This window comes from Miscanthus floridulus, chromosome 17 (assembly GCF_019320115.1).
Source record: "Miscanthus floridulus cultivar M001 chromosome 17, ASM1932011v1, whole genome shotgun sequence".
Classification (NCBI taxonomy): domain Eukaryota; kingdom Viridiplantae; phylum Streptophyta; class Magnoliopsida; order Poales; family Poaceae; genus Miscanthus; species Miscanthus floridulus.
Window position 1 is genome coordinate 87211032 of NC_089596.1, and position 23988 is coordinate 87235019.

At 49.9% G+C, this 23988-nt stretch overlaps 1 pseudogene; it reads left to right on the forward strand.

Annotated features, from left to right (window-relative positions):
* Window positions 1–20262, forward strand: part of LOC136515918 (NADH--cytochrome b5 reductase 1-like) — a 42307-nt pseudogene extending 22045 nt beyond the window's left edge.
* The last annotated feature ends 3726 nt before the right edge of the window (window positions 20263–23988 follow it).

Here is a 23988-nt window from a genome sequence, read left to right on the forward strand (position 1 = left end):
GTGGACAGCAGCGGACCAAGGAACCTGCGTACGCTCGCGACGGGAAAAGAAAAGCAACGGCGGGCGCTGCGATGCTTCGGAGCTAAGCTCTGGAAGGGTGAAAAGGGGAAGCAGAGACACACAGGGGCAGACGGTGACATCTCGACAAGATCATAATTTTGATGGGCAAGGGGGCAGTGGCTACTGGGCGTAGCGTGGGCTTTAGCTGCGCGACTGCGCGTGCATAGAAGGTGAAAGGACATGACAAGGGCAGCAGACAGCAAGGACGCGGGCAGGGCATGGGCTGCCGGGGCGTCCCTGTGCGCTGTGTGCCACAGTGAGTAGCATCATGTCACACCAGTACAACAAGTTCGTGTGCAGTGCAGGGAGAGGACAGATAGAGAGAGGAGAGAGTGCACAGGCAGGTGCACTACCCGGTACGAATATTGCTGATCAAGTTAGTAGGGATGGGGGAAAGACGACAATTCACAACGCAAAGTTGATGCTCAGAGCCGGATCCCATTTTCTCATCGATGACGTTGCCACATCGCTCACTGGAGCCATTAAATCGACATGTGCTTCTGTCGGTCGTAGCGTGTGTGTATATATATATATATACATATATATATATACATATATATATATATACGGTTTATTTGTAACGTGAAAATTCCAGCAAAGCGCGAATTTAAATTTGATTCAAAAGCTATATATATGTATATCGTTCTATTTATTAATGGATTCTATTTTTATTTATAAAAGTTACTTTTCATGCTTAATCTAATAGAACAAGCCATTCGCTATCGATTGGCCAGAATTGTCGTTCGACATTCCTGAACATCTTTACGCACTACGTAATTTAACTTGGACGTTGATTTGAGTCCACGAAACTAAGTCTCACAAGATTCGCTTATCGCCTCAAGTACGTTTTAAGTTAAAAACCTGAGAATTCGTTTTGAAAATTTTTCTTCGGCCTAAATCATGGTGCTAAACAAGTTCGTAACACCAGGGGTGTTACAACCAACCCCCCTTAAAAAGAATCTCATCCTGAGATTCGAAGCAAGAACCAGAAGGGGAAAACACGATTACATTTCGTAGATCACGGATTACACGAAAGATTACACGACTTCAAATACTAAACCACCCAAGGATCTAGGGATACATGGTTAAGAGCAACTTGGTACAACCGAGACCTACTCCAGAAGTCGAGATAGACGAGGACAATGGAGAAACAACAAGAAGATGATTATCCAAAACATGGCATAGCACCATATGGTCCAGAAATAGGACTCCCAGAACTCAAACATCGTGAACCCTAAGAACAACTAACCAAAGGGAACTTGAACTTCTGTGAATAACAAAACCCTTTCTTCTCCTCAGATTACACCATCACCTTAGACCGACGAGTCTAACTCCATGAGTGACGACTGGATCTCGTAGCTCTACTCTAAATGCGAGGGAATGGGATGAAGAAGAAGAAGAGCAAGGACCAAGGGTATTTATAGGGGTGAACAGAGGTGGGGAGCAACACACTAGAGGTGGGTGCAGCGGGGATGGGATACACAGGCGGTACGTGCTGTGGGGATAAGGTCGAAGACATGGTGCGCTTCCTACGTGAGCGACGGAGGGGGGGATAAAGGAGAGTAGAGGGGTCTGCTCGATGAGGCAGGCGTGCAGGCGACCGTGTCACCAAAAGAAGAAAGAAAAAGGAGAGAGAAGGGGGTCTAGTACGAGAGACAAGGCATGAGAGTCGAGAGCCGATCGGATGCTAAGGAAAAGAAAAAATGCACAATGCACAAGGACGGCGAGTGAGGCACGATGCTGCGGCCACACAAAAACGGGGTGCTAAGGGCCCGATACAGACAATGTTTGCAGGGCACGTAGCGAAATGACCCAGCATGCGTAGCGTGGTCAACTAAAAACAGGGCTTGGGACATGACGTCCACTCAGGCTTTTCAATTACTCCCGACTATCCAATGGTAATTTTCCTTTAGTACTCTTCTTTTTCTTTCCTTCACTCGACCACATCCGTCTTTCATGTAGACTGAGACCATGTCATACTTTCTTCCTCCAAAACCATCTCCTTTTTGTTTATTAGAGAGAACACTTCTGCATCAACCCGTTGTGGATTTCTCATTTGAACACCCGAATATTTCCAAGGAGAAAATTTTAAAACAAAATGGTACGGCGGTGTAACTTGGTACAGGTACTTGGTCGACAACCTCGATACCAGCGTGTGTCGAGCAGCGCCACATGTGGCAGCTGTTCCACAGGGAGCCCTCGGTTTCGTCGTGGCACCATAAGCTTTTAACCAAGCAACTACTACCAGCTTACACGCCACGAAGGCAGTGGGTTCATAGACCACTGAATAAGGGGAGTATTGTAAGGAAAAATTCAAACAACAAAGGTTCCCTTCACAACAAGGGACAAGGAATTCAAATCCAATGGTGGATTTGTTTTAAAGGGATTCAAATGTTCTGTTGGGACATCCACAATTAGTCGATATAGTGTCCAATGTTCTCCAATCACGACTGGTTTGCTGATATCTGAATGGCAACCTCTCTTGTAAAACACTTAACATCGCCCTTGAAAACCTTAAACACGTCTAACGGGACTTAAAATAGATGGATGTAATAAACATAGCAAAATAAGAAAATGCATGTTCCAATGATCTTATACGGGTACAACGTATAGACATTCAAGCTCCCATTCATGACATAGCATTCACCTACGGTCGGGCGATCTCAACACTACGAATGACAACAACAGCAAGAGTACACTACGAAGGACAGCGACGAAAAGCACTACTACTATGGGTACATCATCCCAAGGCAACTAATTTACATCTTCTTGTGGCAATGGCTGAGTGAGAGGAACCAAGGGCTCTTCTTCTAACACTTCCAAGGGTGGAGATGCTGGCGGTGCAGCAACACTAGTTCTCTGTGGCAGAACCACCCGAAATAGCACACTTACGGAGGTGCTCGTCTTCCACCAGACACTAAGCACCTCGAAAGCAAGCTACAGCGGGCGGTATCCATCGGGCACACCCCAAGGGAGAACCCGAAAGATCCACATTTTTCCCACGGATCCAATAATGAGAATGAGTTACAATACTTATCCATTTCATACATTAGAGTTTCTTAAAAGTACATTATTACAATACCAAATATCAGAGTGCGGAATGATAAACAGCAGAATTTAAAAATAACCATCTAGCGATAGGGACGAGGATCCATCTGAGCCCACCAGAAGAATCCTCCACACAAGGTACTTCTCATGCATCACCTACAACAGGGGTAAATAAACCCTGAGTACACAATGTACTCGCAAGACTTATCCGACTAGTGGGAATAATTTCTCGACTCCAAGGAATATGATAAGCTATATGGCTTGCTGGTTTTCTTTAGCAGAAAGCAATACTAATAGTGTGTCCTTATTTATGTATTATTATTATCAGCCGTATTAAGTTATCATCTAGCCAGTCTATATAAGCACATATTCTACTTTCAAGCAAGAGTTGAGCAATCAATTCCATTTCTTCTCCTTTCAACTTTTAGTTCTTACTATGGTGCTAAACCGCAGACAAGCCGTACCGGATTTCCTAGCGATTCGCGAATCAATGTGCCCAGCTGGGTGCCCCGAAGACACACGCCCCACTTGTACCCCAGGTACAAGCAGGACTAACCCATCACTCTCCTATCCTAGGTGTCCAGGTCCTCGTCCAAACTTGGACTCCAAGCCCCCACATCCTGAGTCTCGGACTCAGTGTGGTGCAAGGACCTCCACCACCTCCTCTTCCCATCAGTCGGTCCGGAAAGAGCCAGATCCGTGATAAGAGAGCAACAAGTCTTCCCTGCGCCCATACCCAAGTATGTGCTCGGGATAATAGATCTGTGACTTGCCTAGACCCATATGCAACGACCGGTCCTTAATTGACACAGATAGGGAAAAAGTGTAACCGAGCTATGCCCTATTGGTCGCAGGACACAACCCTTTACACCCACCAGAACCCAACCATATCCCTGCCTAGTCACCATTTACCTTTACCATTTTATCATGTGTGATCATATTTTATCACCTATTTGCGAGTAACGGCAAGTTACTCACGCTACCGATATCTTGAGCATAGCAGCTACTCGACCTGTACTAGTAGGACTCATAGGTAGATATATTTATGCATGTAGTTTCCATAAAATACCTGTAACATAAATGCACATCATAGATATATATCCAGTTATTATTCAAAGTAAGGGTTATGCACCGAGGCTTGCCTTCAGCGGGCACGGTGTCAGCAAAGTCAGTGACGGGCGGCTCCGGAACGTCCTCCTACACGAGGATCTCCTCCTCATACTCTTTGACAACTTCGTCGTACTCCTGCTCGCCGAAGGTCACGATCTCCAGTGGCGTGTTCTCTATATGCATGCAGTGATGATGATGCAATGCTTAGTAATACAACAACAACTCTTAAAATAAGAATACATCTACCAAGCTACTAAGCTAACTCTAATGACCAATACGCAAAGTTACCTATTATTCCCACTAAACATGTAAGAAACATTTCATGTATTATCTTAGCAACTAAAGGCATCCTTATTGTTAATATCAATTTACTATATAATAGAACAAGGTGCACTAGCTACCATGCATCACAAAAATTCATTCTCTAAATAACCATAATAATAACAAGCATATTGCAACAATTAGAGTAACCCTAAAGATACCACAGAACTGTATGAACTAAATACACTAGCAGGTAGATCATGAATTTAGGAATCTAACAAAATTTATTTCACAAAAAATAAATAAATTCAATTGAGCTCTAGAGTTGAACAAAATGATATTATTGGAGGAGGCTAATTAGCTTGATTAACCAACTGATCTATTCGCACCTTTGCGTGTTCTTGGAAATGGTAGAACACGAAGCAGTAAATTGGATGTGAGATGCTGGTTACTTGATTTGAGAGAAGTGAGTGATCAGCGGAGCGGAACAGCTCGGCGGCTCGGTGTGTCCTTTTAAAGGCAGGAGACACGGGGATGGAGAAGCAAACGGTTCAGTATCGAGCCTAGGTAGGCTAGAAGCACAAAATGAGTTGGCAGGGTTGACCTCTGGCCGTGCCGTGTGCGGTGGTGTGAACAGTGTTTTTCTACGGGCTACAACACCATAACCAGGGATCAACTACAGTGATGTACGGTGCACTGTTTTAGACTGTCGCTCACAAATTCTAAAGGCTAGATGTGTGTGTGCGTGCTGTACCTGCGACTGTGAGCTTGGACTTGGAGGAGGGGGGTTCATGTGTTGCTGGGTATTTATAGATACATGAGGTGAGCCGGTGAGTCAGCTTGGTGTGGCTACGTGTGGAAAATTCTGAGCAAATCCCACAGGATCGATCATGTGTTCATGTTTGGCATATGCTGTGGATGAGGATGACAACCAGGCCTACTGCCAGCGACTTAGATATACATGCATGTTCAAAGTCCATGGCAGATAGCAGAGAAGCAGCTGAAACTTGGAACGAGTCTTGTCTCCCACTTTATTTACTTGTATGTGTCCAGTTGCAACAGCCCAGAGAGATTCCTAGGGAGCTGTACGTATGTGAAAATTACAATAATGATAGAGATGCGAGGTGGAGTCATTGACGGTTGGATCCGAGTGCAGTGCACAAGACGTTGTGAGGCTGACCGTCGTCCCAAAAAAATGACCAAAGCTCCCGCTACAGCTGAAGACGTGCTCGACGAGCTTGACTATTTTTTCTGCATCCATGACGAGCTTGATGGCACCTACCATGCCGTCGGCGTGCACGATGGGGCCGTGGATGAACAGTGTTCCTGTAATGAACAGTGTTTTCTGCGCTGCTACAGTACTAATGCGCTGAAAATCTGTGCTGCTGCAGTGCTGACGTGAGGAAAGGGTGCGTGCACTGATAATTTAGCAAGATGATTAGCAAGCGAAGTAAAGACGGGGTAATTAGAACAACAAGAGATGACAGTAGCGCATCGCGAGATTGATGGAGATATAAATCTTGTCAAGTGGTATGCTAATAATTAGTGAATGACAATAATTTATCATTTGACTTTGTGGCTATGGAGCTCTCACGTGGAGAGAGATGACGCTGGAAGTACAACTTGGACTTCACGACGCTTGTTGGACAGTGATGACCTAGGTGGATCCTAGTGAATGTTATTTGGGTACATTAGTGGGGGTCAAGAATAATGGATGACACACAAATTTCTACGAGCTGCTGCGGTCGGTCATCTTCGTTTGCTGAAGAGCGCGTGCAACACGCTAGAGGCTGCTGCCTAACTCGCCATTCATGACACGGCGAAGTAATGACACTGTGGCGAAACATGCTAGTGAAGGGTACTGCAAACGTGCTACGCGGGCTTACTCTACGAGTGTGCTGAGGCGTGCTCCAGGGGATCAAGAAGGAGATGAAATAGCGAGAGATGGAGTTGGATCAGGATGATAATAGTCAGTTGAGTTGTGCTGGAGAGTATTTGGACAAGGAATAAATTAGAGCTCAATTCGAGAATTAGTGCAATAAAATTTAATTTATCATTTACCACATGCAATAATACATAAACATGATGCTCATGATATGGTTTAGTGTTTTGATTAAGGTGTAACACCAAGGGTGTTACATTCTCCTTCTTTCAGGTGGGTGGAAAGGGATCCCTTCCAAGATTGGGGCATCCGGCCTTTCAGCAGCCAACGTCCTCCGCTCAGCCTTGGTGACAAGATAGGCCACCCGTAGATGATGGACATGTCAATCTTCAGCCTCCTTCAGGGCTTCCTGCATGGCAGCCTCCTAGCTCTCAGCAGCTACAGCGCTGGCATGCGCTTTGGCGAGCTGCATCTGGTTGAAGATCTCGGCTTCACCGGCGCGCCGAAGGCACGCCCCTAGTTCCAAGGCTTGACGGTCGTACTACTCATCCATAGCGAGCAGGTACGTGGTCAAGTGCACCATGATGGGACTGTCCTCCTACACATCCCGCCCTTACAAAGCCTCCATGCGAGCCCTCCATGCCCGCTGGTTCTTGTCCAAAGGAGGAAAGAACCTCATGGGGATACGGGCAATGGGCTCTTCATAGATCTGGCAGAGGTACCACAAGGCTTTGTGGGCCACAACCTAGTAGGTGTTGACGAAGCGAAACCCGGTTGCGGTCACACTCCAAGCTTCAGTGATGTTGGGGAACTCTTCACTCTTTCGATGTAGACGGTAACCTCACACCGCTCGGTGCCATGCTCCTCATACTCACGGCCCTCATACTCGGGACGATCTTTGACTCCAAGCTTTTGCAGGGTGGCATGCATGATTCTAGGAAAACCCTCAACGTTCAGGCAGTAGGTACTGACCTAGGCTCCTGCCATCTCTGGCGGTGGTTGCAAGGAAGGCTAAGCGAAAAGCTAGCTGAAAGAAAAAGCTAAGCGAGCTAAAGTGCACCGAGTGGTGATACCAATGGCTAAGTCAGGCTCTGCTTATAAAGGCGGAACATTCAATGGTCCTGGCGTAGTTCACCAAGTTCCCGCGTGAGATTACTATGATGGATCCACCAAATTCCGCGTGTTCGAGGCGAGCGACGTTCGAGGCCATTACTGACTAGTACGACTGCAGGGCAAGGGTCCAACAAGAGCACAAAAAAGGGGTACGTGGAGACGTGGGTCAAGACCGATGTGAACCACGGGCGAACGTGAAATACGAAGCCACAGTGCAAACCTAACTTTGAATGCACCTCTAGATGGCGTATCTACCAGCAATATGAGCTCTACAATGCACAAATGGGATATGCATGAATGCACGTCCTATACGTCCTTTCACTGTTGCCAACATATAGGGCAACCGTTCTTAGATTTTTGGCACCTCGTTCTCTCCCTGTAGCTAGTCGATCCTATCAAACTATGCTCGAGTCAGTGTACCTATAGAAAACTTGATTAAGCCTACCTAAGTTAGCAAAGTGCCATCTATACTGCATACATAACCATAGTAATAGGCTACTTATATAACTTCGCGTACAAACATCCTAACTTTTTGCAACAATGGGTTGTCAAATTTTAGTTTAGAAAAGGTTTTCGAAGCCTTATTTCCTCATTTGCGCTCTGATACCACCTGTGGCAAAACCACCTAATTTAATGCCTCATAGGAGTGCTTGTCTTCCAGTAGACACTAAGCACTCCTGTGAGGCAATAAATTAGGCGGTTCTGCCATAATGAAATTCGATGAACTAATTCTTTTAGGAGAGAGCGGCAGAGTGCATCCCCTTTTATTGATGAAGGAGATGGCCTTACAAGTAAGAGGGAGAAAGTACGTATGCTTCTAAGCCTTGTTGCCCACGCCGGTGGGTACAGGATGATGGTAGGCGCCCACAACACTATTGGATGTCAGATGCATGTGGGAGGTTGTGTTGTTTTCCTTCGGGTATGGCAAATGTCGGCGCCTACCAGACTATTGATACCTGGAGGTTTGTAAGGGGTTTTACCATGTTCGCCTGGTACAGTAAAGGCCAGCGCCCACAACACTATCGGTTGGAGACGCGGGTCGGAGTTAGAAATAGTGCTGTTGGCCAGGCCTTCCTGTCGGAGAGGCCATTCAGAGGTGGGCTAGAGACCAAAGCGAGCGCTCCAGTCAGAGAGGTGGGCCAGAGGCGGAAAACGGACGCCATTCCTCCTTGGCTAGACCTTTCTGATCGGTGACTGGATCACCCTTCCGGCCTATAGTTTAGATACCTGGGCTAGCCGATGAGTTGCGCGTTGTATGCTTGGGCTAAGCCTTTGTTGAGAAGCCGGTCCGCGAGGGACCCTAGCTTTATGAACCCGATAGGAGCCCCTGAGCCCTCGAGCGATTCAGGTAGAATCATTTGGGGGATTTTTGTCTTGACTGTGGGTGCACGCGATGCGCACTCGTGGGTGTAGCTTTGAGCCCCCATGCGATTTGGGCAGAATCGTCTGGGGGGTTTTCGTGCTACCAGCGGGGAGAGGTTTTTGTTTCATCGGTGGGTGCGTGTGAGCGCACCTGCGGGTGTAGCCCCGAGGCCCCCGGGCAATTCAGGTAGAATCGTTTGGGGTGTTTGTCAGTGGGCGTGTGTGCATGTTTTTTTAGTCGACATGGAGTCGTCAACCAAGGCATCATTGCGTAGCCAAGACGTTTAGTTTTGGGATCAGGTGAGACGGAGCTCGTGGATCCTGACATCGGTGCGCACCGTCGGATCGGGTGAGACAGAGCTCGTGGATCCTGGCGTTGGTGCGTGCCTTGGGATTGGGCGAGGCAGTTAGTTTAGAGATCGGATGAGATGGAGCTCGTAGGTCCTAGCATCGGTGCATGCCATGGAATTGGGCGAGTCAGAGTCATGGATCCTGGCCTCGATGTAGCCCACGCAGCCGAGGCAGTTAGTTAGTTTAGGGATCGGGCGGGCCGAAGCCCACGGATCCTGATGGGGCGAGTTCGGGGTCACTGACCCTGGCCTCGGTGCAGCCTGCGTAGCCGAGGCAGTTAGTTAGTTTTAGGGATTGGACGAGCCAGAGCTCGTGGATCCTGATGGGGTGAGTTTGGGGTCACAGACCCAGGCATTTGGTGTGCAGTCGAGCCATAGACGAGGGATGGGGCAAGTTCGGGGTAGCAGACCCAGGCATTTGGTGTGCAGTCGAAGCATAGCCGATGGATGGGGCGAGTTCAGGGTCACAGACCCAGGTGTTTTGGTGTCTTGAGCCCCCAAGCCCTATTGGGCCTTGTTAGGGGTTGGTTTGAGTTATGTGTGTTACTCCATGCTCGGTTTCTCACAACCAGAGGGGCTAAGCTTTGTCGCTTGCCTGGATCGCTCGGGCTTGAGTGACGCGCTTGGTGAGCTAGCTAACGGGTATGATCGAGTGGAATCTGGGTCCGTCGTTCATGACAGGGTCAGCATAGCCCTCTTGTGACATTCCACCTGCAACCTGGCAGATGCCTAGGTCATTTCGGAGACCGACCCAGGTGGCCTACTGGCCTCCCCTCGATGGAGATTCTGTGGGCTTGGCGAGAGGTTTAGGATCAAATGAGAAGGTTGAGATGACCCTATCTACTTTGGGGTAGACTGGGCGAGGGCCGCACGGGGCTCATCTGTGTTGTCTCCCCTGACTCTGTTTGATGTGGGGTGGCCTTCGAACCTCGGTCGGTCGTTGCTCATGTTGAATGAGGCAACTGCCGCTTCGTGACGCAACCCGAAGCGTTGTGATGCATTTTGCTGCACGTGCGATGCTTTGTTCTCGAGCCCCTAGGAAGTTTAGGGCCTAAATCGTCTGGGGGCATAGGCGTATGGAATGAATGCACGTATGGATGTATGAAATGATTATAAGGAAATAACGGGGGTCGGTAGTGTTACCTTGATGACTCGAGTGACGAGGTTTGAAGAGCTCCAATCAGAAATGTCCGACCGAGACCCGTGCTCATTGTTTGTGATGGAGTCGACATGGCCTACATGGGGCGTCCCTTTGCTCCTTACCTGTCTCTCTATGTTATTCTGAGCTGTTCGATCGACTTAGAAAGCCTAATGGTCTCTCCTGGTGGAGATCCTGTTTTGGGTTTTTCCAAGTCCCACCTGGGGATGCGGAGAGCTACCTATGTGCGGTGCGCTTTGGTTCTTGTGCCCGACGTGTGGTAGTGGTGGGCCATACTCAGGCCATGTCCTATCTGATCAGGCGTCGTTCCGTCTAGCAGGGCACGTCCCATCATATCCCATCTACATTAAATGGGAAAGGGAGAGGGTTTTTGCTTCGTCATTTTGACTTTTCCCGATCGGCGCGCCTTCCCCAACTGTTGTGCCCTTTTCCTTAAGTAGGAGAAGGGAGAAGGTTTTCGCCCCGTTCCTTTGCCTATTCCCCATCTGCCGCCTCCTCTCATTTTCCTTCTTGCCGAGAGCGTCTTTAAGAGTCATGGCGGTTCCTAGGAAAGAAAAGGGGAGAGCAAGGGAGAGGACAAAACTCACAAATCCTTTTGTGAACCTATAGCAAAATGTCAGACTAGAGGTCATCCACTGTGAGGGAGTCGGTGCTGAAGGCCTTCGCCGTGAAGGGGTTTCTGTCGCCGAAGGAGGTGGCGCACTGGAGGGCTCCCAGGAGGGAGGAGTTCCCGTAACCTCGGCCTGGCAAGGTGGTTTCTTTTCTTGTCTTCCATGAGCGTGGGTTAGGATACCTCGCGCATTGGTTACTGCGCGGGCTCTTCAGCAAGTGGGGTCTAGAGCTACAGCACCTCAATCCGATGGGGGTGCTGCATATCATTGGCTTTGTCACCTTCTATGAGGCCTTCCTCGAGATAGAGCCGCACGCGGACTTCTTCCGGCGGCTTTTCTCTGGGTGAGCTTTGCCAGTGGGGAATCCGCCCGAGGTCACGCCAGTGGGGGGCTTCACCCTGTAGGGAAAATTGATCACGAGGGCTCGTATCCCACGTACATTTCCTACGACTCCAACCGAGGGTGGCATGGGGAGTGGTTTTGTATCAAGAACCTGGTGGAGGCACCGTTCCTGGCGTTCACCGGTGGGAGGCTAGAGAAGCGGGATAGTTGGTCATGGGGTCCTTCTCATCGGGAGAAGAAGAAGGTGGAGATCATCGAGGAGGAGCTCCAGAACTCATGCAGTGCGGCCTTGATGGGGCACGGGTGTTCCACACCCTCTACCGCCATTGGGTTGCTCCATTGGTGGAGAGGGCACAACTGATGTGGAGGTACGGCAGCCCGTCGGACCCTGATTGTGCGTCATCGGAGGAGCTACCGAATGATGAGGTCTGGAGTCACCTCGATCGGGTGCTGCAGCTAAGCCCAAAGAGAGGGTCGATGGAAAGCCCAGGCCTCTCAATGCCTCGGTGGTGTCCAAACTGGTACGCTCCTCTCACTTTACTCCGTGTTCTTTTTCCCTTTTGCCTTCCTGCTTTTTTATTTTGAATCGCCTATTTTGTAGGGACTTGATGCTTATAGGTCCCGTCTGCACCTTCCGAAGGGGCCAGAGGGCGCGGCCCGGCAAGCTACCCAGAAGGAGGCGGCGGATGCCAGGAAGAAGAAGAAAGCCGAGGTGGCTCGACGGAATTATAAGGAGGAGGAGATCGCCCAGTGCGTGATGGCGAGGAAAATAGGAGCGACGTCGAGTCCGAGCTTGAGTCAGAGGATCCCACAGAGGTGGATGACATGGTTTTTTCCAAGGAGGAGGAAACCCAGGAGGTCGTTGTGACCTAGGTAGAGCATCGCGACCCTACGGCGACGTCTGCTGGTGATGAGCAGGAGGCGGATAGGCGCGCCGAGGTTCCCGTGCTGAGGAAGCATGCTGCGAGCGCGGACGCCGTCGGCAAATGGGAGACGAAGTGAACACGGTCACCGCACCCCTCGGTGGCATTGCCAGTCTCGTCCTCACCTGCTGCGGGTGTGGCCGAGCAGGCCAGGCGGTCAGAGGAGCGAGCTTGCGCCCGTGCATCATCGGAACCAGTGCCAGCCCGTGACTCGCAGCGGGAGGATGCCCCGCCTGCTGCTTCGGTCAGCGCGTCCCAAGCCAAAGGTTGCGGTGACCCGCTGGCCGGGCAGGAGCCAGTTGGGACAACTCCGCCCCCGACTGAAGTGAGGGGGCACTGGTCATAGCCTGGGAGTGGTCCTCGCTCTATGGGCCCACCGGCGCCGGGTCTTGGCTTCAGAGTCGTGTCGGTTACCTCCCAGTATGTTTTTCTTTGTTTATTTTCAATCTTGCTGTTGAGTCTTCTCTCTTTTTTTGGAGTATGACTGACCTGTACTCTTTGTCAGTGGCTGGATGATGACGGGGTTGAGCATCGCCCCAACTCCCGTGCAGGATGTTTGGAGGCCCACCCTGCAGCGTGGCACGACGAGCGGCAGGGGGAATAGGGTGGTGGCGGCGAGCTCTTCCCTTCTGGGGGTGGTGCTCCCCAGGTCGCTTGCTAGTATAGTGGCTACGACAACGATAGTGCTGATGGCAATCCTGGTGGTGATGGCAAAGGCTTCGTCGGTGGTGACCCTCACGTCCCCTCCACCAGCTGCGGCGGAAGAGGAGAAGGAGACTGAGACCCCTGCCTCACTGAGCGGAGGGCTGCACGGCTCACCCTCGTGGTCAGAGCTAAAGGCGCCGAGGGGAGACGCGGCTAGAACAGAGTCAGAACGCTCGTCAGCGTCCCACGCAACTGAGGTGGTGGAGATCTCATTCGACGATGAAGCGGATGACGTGGTTGAGCTGTCGGTGTCGTCGCGGGAGTTGGCGATGGTTCGGTCAGAGGCTGGGCCCTTTGGTGGGCTGTCGGAGGGTGATCTAGAGTGGCCCTGCCCCAATGACCCACCAAAGGTGTGGTTTGTCCTTCGAGATTCCTAGGAGTGTCAGCTCTAGGACATCCTTGGGGGGAAAGGACTCGCCATGGAGTCCGATCTCACCAAGCTGTCGGTGAAGCTCGAGGACACCGAGGAGCGGGTTAAGTCCGCCAAGCGGTTGGTCAAGGTCGACCTGTAGCTCACCGCAGAGGTGAGTTTCCCGTGTTGGTCCTTGATCTCTTAGTCTCTTGTTGGTTGCCTCAGCATTGTTTTTTGTTTTCGTAGGGTCTGAAGGAGATGTCATCCCATAAGTCTCATTTCCTTTGGATGGAGCATGCCCAGATGGCCGAGCTTGAGCATCAGTTGGAGTCCACCCATCATGAGTCCTAGGACCGGGCGACCGAGGTGGCTGCGGTGCAGGCGAAGGAGCAGCGTGTGGTAGAGTGGGCAACTACCGCCGAGCGGGGGCTTGAGGCAGCGAAGGCCCACCAGATGGAGACCGAGGTGGGGCTGCGGAAGTCCCTGGCGGGCACTGAGGCGGCGCTCCAAAAATCCCTGGAGACCCTTGAGTCGTAGCGGAATGCCTTGGAGTCGGCGCGAAAGGCCCTAGAGTCAGAGCAAAAGGCCTGGTCGGAGGTAGACTAGGAAGTGCTCACGCTTCGAGGTCGGGTGATGGGGACAGAGGAGGTGAGTGCCCGGCTGCGCGAGCAGGTGGCTAGGCAGGTAGAGGAATTCTCCACCCTTGAGAACTTCCACCTCGGTACGTATCTTTTCTGTTTTTCGTCATGTTGGTTTCTTCCTTCAGCTTGTTTCTGAGCTTGTCGCCCTTCTTGCAGAGCTGGGCGGAAAGGTGAAGTCATTGGAGTGGGACCTAGAGACGGTCAAGGCAACTTTTGGCCTAGCATGTAGAGGCGCTGGCCAAGTCCCTTGAAGAGCGACGTACTCTCGAGGGGGAACTTGACCAGATCCGCAATGTTGCCCAGCTTGTCATCTCGGAGGTCTTTGGGTTGGCTGCCAAGTACCAGTGCACCCACCATCCAGCTGGTGGAGGTCCTAGATGAGGTCCGGGCCCTCTTCACACACTGGGCTGTTCTATGGAGCGTCAAGGGGTGTTTACTTCGGTGGTGACGTTCCATCCAAACCTGGACTTCACCACTATCTGCAGCGGGTATGTCGATGGCTTGAGCACGAAGGACATCCAATCACTCGGGGAGAGCTTGCTACTGCACGCAAGGTTGGTGGCAGAGCAAGTCTCTACGCAGTGGGTGATGGATGCCCGTCATGAGGACATGGCCAGAAGCGTGCGTCAGGGGGACGTCGCCCAGCCTGTGGATGGCATGGAGCCTAGGTTGGAAGTGGACATCGCCCCGCCTTCAACCGAGCCAAATGTCGTTCCACCGGAGAGTGAGCAGCCCACGCCTTCGTCGGTCGCACCAACAGCAGATGCCGTCGAGCCGCCCCAATAGCTTGCAAAGTATAAGTAGTTTAGTAGATGTAAAAAGTTTAAGTTTGTGGGGGAGCCTCCGTGTAAACGTTCTTGTGTACTCAATGACTACAATTGGTTTCGTTTTTTGTGATGGAGTCACTCCGTTTGGGGAAGCTTGTCCCTTTTGTTCCTTAGTTTTACCTTAGCATAATTTTGGTTTTTATTCTTTCTTTTTCGTACTTGCCTGTTCGTCCTGTAGGCTGCAACCTTAGAAGCTCGGGACGTGGCCTGCGAGGTTAGCTGTTCATAACCGTAGGTAGAGGCAGGGTGCGATCGGTCGGAATACTTTAAAGTAAAGCTACGTAAGACAATTTAAAGGAACGAACTACCCTTTTGTTCGGGTAGAAAGGAGTTTCATCATCTGATAGTAAATGAAAAAGAGAGGTAGTAGTGCACCCTCGTGGAGACCCTGAGTGATCCGAGCCAAAAAGTGTTCTGGTCGGGGTGCTCTTATAGGAGCAAACGCTAAGTAAACAATGGTAAGACTGAATTTTAGGGGAAGAAACAACATAACTGTTCCAAGCGTTGGTGAGAATGTCGTCGTTGTTGTCCTTTAGTCGGTAGGCGTCTGGTTGGATCACCTTGACCTTCAGTCGTCCGGATCCTTTCCTACTACGCCCCCTTTCTAGGCCGCTGCATCTTCGCCTTTTTCTTCCTTCGGCCCGCCAGCCTGTCGTAGAAGGCGCTTGAGGAGCTCGTAGTCCTTGTAGAGGTGTTTGATGGGGTAGGCGTGGTTGGTGCACGGGCTCTCCATGAGCTCGTGGAAGTGGCCCGGAAGGTCCTGCTGGGGCTGCTTGCCCATGTGATCAGTCGTGGCAACTAACGCAGAGTTGGTCGGTCGGCGGCGATCTTTTATGTTCTTTTTTCCCCTCTGTGTGGAGGGGCCCTCGTCCTGATCCTGGCGCTTTGCCTTGCCTTTGCCTCAGCCTCCGTTGGAGTGCTGCGGGAGCGGCGCTCGCTGGATGCGTTGGACAAAGGCCTGTGGTCCTGGGTCATCTAGGCTGGGACTTCGGTTGCTGCTGTGAGCGTCTTGGTTTGGCCCAAGCTGCTCATGTATAGGCGGTTAGTTCAGAGCAGTCGCCAAGTCAAGACGAGGCGGAGATGCGGCTTTCTATGCCACGCTTGGCGGCTGTAGCGGTGAGTGGGTGGAGCGATTCGTCTGGTGCGTCCCCACTCCCCTGGTGGGGAGAGAGGCCGCGAGTCATTGTCGCGATGTGGAGCTCTCCACCTATTGAACGGCGGCAATCTCCACTAGTGCCCAGTGGTTCCGGTGGATCGTCTGTTCCTGGGGGGTCGTTTGGCTCAGGAAGGCCGCGTAGAAGCATTGCCGCAGCGGCGATGTTCTGATTGGCCCGAGCGAACTATGGGGGATCGTTCCCCCTATCCATGGTGTTGCGCTAGACCCAACGGGCATGACCCCGGGCGTCGCTCTCCGGTTTATGTGCACGGAGCGTAGTGTGGGGCGTCGAGCGTGCCGGCGTAGTCGGCGGCTGGTTCAGCCGCTGTTGTCGTAGCTCCTCGCCGTGCTCCCGTGTGAGCGCGGGGGTCTTCGCCCGAGGGTCCGGAGGGGCGTGAGTCTATGAGGACTCTGCTTCCGCCGATGGCTGTCTCGGAGCGTCCGCCATAGCGCACTCCTTGGACGGACGGTGGCTAGGCGCTACGTCATCGATGCTAGAGCCGTCACTCTCAACATCGTCATCCATGAGGTCAAGGAAACAAGTGGGAGCATAGCTCGCCATCCCCACGAATTCGGACGTGAGAGGGGGCGGCGTCGACATCCTTCGGAGCCCCCGGGCATACGCATCCACGGGAGACACGAGGCCGTAGGGGAACCGGTCGCATGGCGGTCGCGGCGGGGGCAACTGGGTCCCTTCGGATAATTAGCGGAAAATAGAGAATAGTAAGTAAATAACAGTATGTGCATTACTCACAGCGGGGTTTGAACAGAGAGTTTGCTCGGAATGAAGCACAAATGCCTCGGCGTTGAAATCGTCGTGCATCCCGAAGCCGATGGAGGGTGCCCCTCCGATGGGTGCCGGAACAAGTGCCTCCTCGCGGAGGTGTAGTACGCCGAGCCGGTTGGCGATGAAGTCCAGGTTGCCAAAGAGGAAGGACTGGGACGGCTCAGAGACGGGTGGAACCCACGTCCCAACAGGTGGGAGTGCAGGAAACTCCAGTGAGCCAAAGCGAGTCGTATCGCTTGAGCCCACCATGGCGAAGGTGGCGGAAAAGTGGGCCATCCGATGACCAAAAAGTGTTGAACGTACAACGTCTTCCCCACGGACGGCAGCCAACTGTCAGGTGCAGAAAGTGACCAACAAGTAAATATTTGTAGTTTTGTCGTACAGTTGTGATCGGAGGTGGCCTAGCACTCAATGACACAGGGTTTATACTGGTTCAGGCAACGTGCCCTACGTCCAGTTCGAGTCGGTCGGTGACTTTATTCCTGAGCTCAGGTGCTCGAAGTTTGCAGTGGGGTTACAAACGAGAAGAAGAAAGATGGGGGTACAAGAGGTCTGGTCGGACTCCGGTCGGAAGGGCCCCGAGTGACGGGAGCCCCGCTATGAGCTAAGTGTTCAAGCGTGTGCTTGTGGTTCGAACCTGGCGGTTCTGTGGTTGTGAACTAGTGAACTTGATCGATCCGAATGAATCTGACTGAGCTTAATGAACTTGGATGAACTGATTCTTTTAGGGAGAGAGCGCATTTCCTTTTATAGATGAAGGGGATGGCCTTACAAGTGAGAGAGAGAAAGTACGTATGTTTCTAAGCCTTGTTGCCCACGCCGACGGGTACAAGATGATGGTAGGCGCCCACAACACTGTTGGATGTCAGATGCACGTGGGAGGTTGTGTTGTTTTCTTCGGGTATGGCAGACGTCGGCGACTGTCACACTGTTGATACCTGGAGGTTTGTAAGGGGTTTTACCATGTTCGCCTGGTACGGTAAAGGACGGCGCCCACAACACTGTCGATGCCCAAAGGCACGTGGGGGCCTTACCGTATGGGAGTTAATGGCGCCCACAATACTGTAGGGGAAAATGTCGGCGCCTACAACATTGCTTGGGCTCTGTTGTGCCAGGAAGGTTGCAGAGTACTGTTTCTGCAGGTGTACAGAGTATGGTCCCCAGTGTTGCAATTTGACTTGTGCGCCATGCCTTACTTTCTTCGTCTGTTTCCTGGTCCTTACAGAGCGGGCGTCCCCGGTCGGTTAGGCCTAGTCGGCTCTGATCGCGTCAGTCGGAGAAAAGCAGTGAGCATGGGTTTGGCGCATCCCCGGTCGGAGACGCGGGTCGGAGTCGGTAGTAGTGCTTTGGCTAGGCCTTCCGGTTGGAGAGGCCGTCCGGAGGTGAGCTGGAGACCTGAAGCGAGCGCTCCGGTCGGAGAGGTGGGCCGGAGACGGAAAACGGGCGCCATTCCTCCTCGGCCAGACCTTCCGGTCGGTGACTGGATCACCCTTCCACCCTGTCAGTTTAGATACCTGGGTCCGACCCACGAGCTGCGCGTTGTCTGCTTAGGCCGAGTCTTTGTTGGGAAGCCGGTCCGCGAGGGGACCCCGGGTTTACGAACCCGACTACATTCATCTTATCCTCAGTTGTGTTGTTATGCATCTTTGGTCATCAATGCAACTATTTGTGCACTGTTGTGATTGACCACTTATTTTTCTTTCTTTCCCATCATGAAGATGTATCTCCAAGGAAGAATGTCTCATCATTTCCGTGAGATGAAAGTTGGTGATTATCTGTCTGTGAAGGGACCTAAGGTATACCTGTATCACATTGTATTTGTACGTAGATTTTGCATGTTCCATGTCCGAACTAACACACTATACATGCTCAATTTGGTCCTTTCTCATGATACATATTTTGGTCTTGATTTTTGTTTTGTCTATAATACTGAGTTACTGAGTATTATTAGGCATCACACTTGTCATTCTGTGGTTGTACACAAAGATAAATAAAAATGGCCCAAATACCTTGTTACCTTCATTTTTGCTACATTGGAAAGAGGCGTTCATTTGTTTTGTGAGAGTGATAGCATTTATTTTAGCAAAGGCAACAAATGAACAAAATGGCAAAAAGATACCTAGAAGTTTTACATTTTGAATGAAGTTGAGAAGGCTAAAACAACATCTATTTTGAATCATAGGGTGTATTTTGTTAATGAAAATATAGATATGCTCAATATTGAAGTTAAATAAATGCTTCTCTAACCTAGGGCTGTTTCAAGTACCTACCTGGACAAGTGAGAGCATTTGGAATGATAGCCGGAGGATCAGGCATTACTCCAATGTTCCAAGTAATAAGACATGGTCCTAAGTTATCTATTGTGGCATAAAAGTTGAGATATTTTTTTAGTATTCAGCAGCGCTTTTTTTCTGTCTTACTATAGGTCACAGGGGCAATTCTTGAGAACCCAAAAGACAATACGAAAGTACACCTAATCTATGCAAATGTCGCATATGAGGATATTGTTCTGAAGGTATGCCTTTTATGCTGACAGACTCCATTGACTCTTTTTCGAGAACGCATCCGTTGACGCACGTTTCATTAAGAGGATAAGACTCCATCGACTCTTAGCCTGATAGCAGTTATATATCTGTATGTAGAATGGTCTGGTTCAATTGATGATGCCTATTTGGTGATACACAGTACACTGATATCATTACTCTCCATCTGTCTAGCTTATATTACGAATAGAAAACTAGTAGGGCTGGTTTCTCAGATATGGAAATAATCTGGTTTTTGCACATAATTTACGGATCATATCATGAAGAACAGAAACATGTCACAGAATACCAGGCAATTTGTAATTTGCTACTAGAATTCTATATATGCCCTCTTGCAAGAATTCCTCTATAAAACATGTGTAAGCAGCACTCTTTTGTCTAGAAATAATTATGGATTTGTTCCTCCACAGTAGAACTCGGAACTCTTGTCTACAGTTCTTGTATATAGACACCTGTTTGTTTGCTAAACTAAACCATCGCAATCGAAGGAAATTTTCTGTTTGACATGCATTTGTGCCACTGATTGGGCTATTATACAGTACAGTATCGTTTTTGTGCGCTTACATTTTGCTTGATGCAGGAAGAGCTTGACAGTATGGCCAAAAACTATATCCCGATCGTTTCAAGATCTACTATGTCTTGAATCAGGTTTATTTCTATTCTATGAATTAGTAGTTTGGCCAGTCACCTGTCATTAGTGGATACCCTATGTTTCGCTCGTCTGTGTCTTACTAAATAGGCATTGTTTCCGTGCAGCCTCCTGAAGTCTGGGACGGTGGTGTCGGGTTCGTGTCAAAGGAAATGATCCAGACTCATTGCCCAGCGCCTGCTGCTGACATCCAGGTAAGGTTTCCAGTTACTGAAAGCACTTGCTGGAACTTGGAAGCCATCAGTTTTGCTCGGTGAAGTCAGACACTAGGGGGGTTTCCGTTTTCAGGTATTGCGATGTGGCCCTCCTCCCATGAACAAAGCCATGGCTGCGCACCTGGACGATCTCGGCTACACGAAGGAGATGCAGTTCCAGTTCTGAGCATTCTCTCTACCAATACCAAAATAAACGGCGATGGAACAAGTTTCGTTGCCTCTTTGAGTAGACGAAGCCTGATCCTGTCGTCAAATAGCTCCAAACAGACGAAGTTTGCCGTTCAGAGCATCGTACCTGGATGAAAGGAGTACCGAGTACCTAACCTAATTTGTATTGGTGTCGGGACATTGTACCACGCCATTTTTCGTGTCGTCGCAATCGCTACTCCAGTGAAGACATGTTTTTTTTTTTTGTGGCATCGCCATTTTTGCCTCGTATCTGCAATGTTACCAGTGGTTACAGTGCACCCTCTCCCAACACAATCGTTTGTCACTCCGAGCCGGCACACCGGTGCCAACTTGTATCATTCTGACGCGTCATACAAATACAAAAACTGTGCATGTGCAGATGTGCTATCTCTGTTCTTGCAGAGCAATGGACGCGTGCGCATACATACGGCCATACGGGTAGGCTTGGTAGCAAACAGGTGAGCAGGTGGTGTGTTGGTTGCAGCTCCTGCCCTATGAGGCCGAAACACGAACAGCACAGCGATGTCAAGCCGCTCGTTTACACGCCAGGTGCAGGCCAGTGACACCAAGGCGTTCGTCGTCTTCTTCTGAGCTCCTGCTACAATGGTTCATGGCGTGTCCGTACATGTACGTGCGATTGCTTCGTGCTCAGGGGACAGCAGACAGGAGAGCGCGTGCGTTCTGCCTGCAAGGGCAGGGATGTGAACAACTGACAAAGACGATCGAACACACGGTCCGATAAGGACATGGGAAGTCGTCAAATCGAAAAGTTGTAACTAGAAAAATCTATGTTTTTTTTTCAAAAAAAAAAACTATGTTTTGCTTTTGTCGCAAGAGGGCTCCTGGGCCTGTGGGCCATGGCAAATTCCTTTGGTCGTGTGTTTTCGTTGGGAGGGGCACTGATTACTGAGCCTGGGCCATGTATAATAGTAGCTTAGCGGTTAAGCTTTCACTGATGTACTAGGCACCCATAATATTACCACCAAACGCACTCGAGTGAGTGTGCAATTTAGTGTAGGGACCAGAATTTTAAAGTTATATAAGGTGAAAAAGACGCATCGGTATGTTTTATTATGATTTTTTACTTAGCCTACAATTTGCTTCCAAAAGGTAAAAAATATATAATAAAACATGTAATAAGCTTCCAAAATGTCATTCTCCTTACGATTTTTCTTTTTTTTTTTGACATCACTATGTAATAAGCTTCCAAAAGGTCATTTTCCCTACAAAGTTGTAATAAGCTTCCAAAAGGTTAAAAAAAAGTTCTACCAGAATTTTAAAGTTGGGCAGCTCCAAAGTTGATTTTTAAGCTAGCTCTAAGCATTTATCTCATATTTTAATAGAAAGAGATATAAAAGTTAGTTCTTAATCAAGGGCTAAACTCTTGCACATATTTAAAGTTATGTGAGAGTGTCATGTGAAACTATCTATGTTAAAAATTATGTGCTGAAAGTTAGCATTATTGAAGAAGTTGGCTTGGAGCTAGTACCTAGCTCGAACCATTACGAGTGCCCTGAGGTGAGAAATACGCATCGGTTGATGTAAAAGATAGAGTTACAACTTTGACATCAACCATGCAATAAGCTTCCAAAAGGTCATTCTCCCTCCCTCTCAATCCGGTAGAAATTATGTACGAGTTTCCAAAACGGCTTTCCCCATGCATGAAGCAACAAGGAGTTTTTGTTTGCTTGTAATTTTGTAGAGAAGCCATATGGTGGACGATCACGCCTCCCATGGAAGATCGGGCTCACTGTCACCACCGTTTTTAAATGGGCATCATGCAATGCATGGCCCCCCACTAATCGGCCGAGTGGTCGTGGTCGTGGTCGTGGTCTCGCCTCTAATGATGGCAACGATGATGGCATCCTTTCAGCTAGCTCCGACCCTCGTACCCGAATCATATATTTCGCAGCTAGCTTGCGTTTGGACCATTGCGCTTCACACACAGATCTGCACTACGACCTAAATGCGCTACAACACCATATCCTGCGCATTCAATTTAATCATCATCGAGTAGGGAAGGCGTTTTCTTTTCTTTTCTTCTATCTTCTTTTTGTTTCCTCTTAAAAAGAACTTGAGTAACCATTCTAGTAACAACCACTTTTAGTGGCTGGCTCAGTGGAGAGACGTGCACACTCATTGTTGAAAATTTGTCTTTAAGGTCATATGTGTCACCGTTGTATACAAATGAGGTATATGTGTTTAAGGTCAATCTCAATGAAAAGTTTCATTTTCATTAAATGGGGAGTTTTAAAAGTAAGTTTAATGATATTTTTTTGCTGAGGAAGTAAGTTTGATGATACAACACTAAAGTTATAATCGATGATTGAGAAAAGGTTTTATTTAGATTAAACTACCCTTTCCACTTAGGGAGTGTTTGAATCTCTTCATTTTGGAGGAATTGGAATCTATTTAAAGGATTAGGCTATTTACCTTGGAATTTGAGATTTCACAACTTTTTCAAAGTTCACGTATAAGGCTATCTCAAATTCATAAGGTGGAAGATGAAAATTGATTCTATAGATCAACATTTTATGTTTCTACTTTACAACTTATAGCACGCTTTTCTACTCGCTTTCTGTCGGGTATCGATATTAGGGATACCCAAAGCAAGGAAGTTAGCGCCCACGCTGACTTTTCTGGATGGCTCGAGACGCATTAAAAGATCTCGCCCGACCCCAAGGCCGCGGGCTCCGTCTCGCCCGACCTCGAGGCCGCGGGCTCTGTCTCGCTCGACCTCGAGGCCACGGGCTCCGTCTCGTCCGACCCCAAGGACGCGGGTTCCGTCTCGCCCAAGGCCGCGAGCTCCGTCTCGCCGAACCTCGAGGCCGCGGGCTCCGTCTTGCCCGACCTCGAGGCCGCGGGCTCCGTCTCGCCCAACCCCTTGGGTGTGGGCTCCGTCTCGCCCGACCCCAAGGACGCGGTTTCCGTCTCGCCCAAGGTCGCGGGCTTCGTCTCGCCCGACCTCAAGGACGCGGGTTCCGTCTCGTCCGACGGGGACCCATACCGCCGCCAACCACTCCAGGTCCAAGCGTATGGACCTGGGTCAAAACTCTGACGCTAGGGAAGAGGCTGGCACGTCTCGATGTAATACATGGCCATGACGGGCCATACCTGGGGATTCACATCAAGAACAGTATCGGGCGTGCCGGTGCTGTTCTGCCTAATCCTCGTACGGACGCTGACAGGCACGTCAGTTTACCACGACGTCCGCTGGGACAGAGTGAAACGCCATGACCGGCAGATGACGCCTGCGCATTGCGCCAGTGATGAACAGGGCCACGACATAGAGCCATCCCTATTGACATCTACAGGATCGGCGGGACTAACATGAAGGAGAAGAAGGACCTGGCAACCCTGGAAGCCTTCTTCTCTCTCTCGTTCTTCTCCTTTTCCTCCTCTGTAAACCCGCGCTTTCCCTTCATCTATAAAAGGGGAAGCAGGGCGCCCCATGAAAGGGGGGATCTGGACACAAAAGCATGACACGAGCACACGGCTGAGCGACAAGCGGGCTCTCAACACCAGTTCACAACTTCCACCAGAGACTTGGGATCCTCTTCCTCTCTCGCCTGTTTGTAACCCCACTGCAAACCAAGTGCCGATAACACGAGCAGCAGCGAACTGGACGTAGGGACATTCTGTCCGAACCAGTATAAACCCTTGTGTCCTCCGAGCACACCATCCGAGCTAGACACGTAAATAC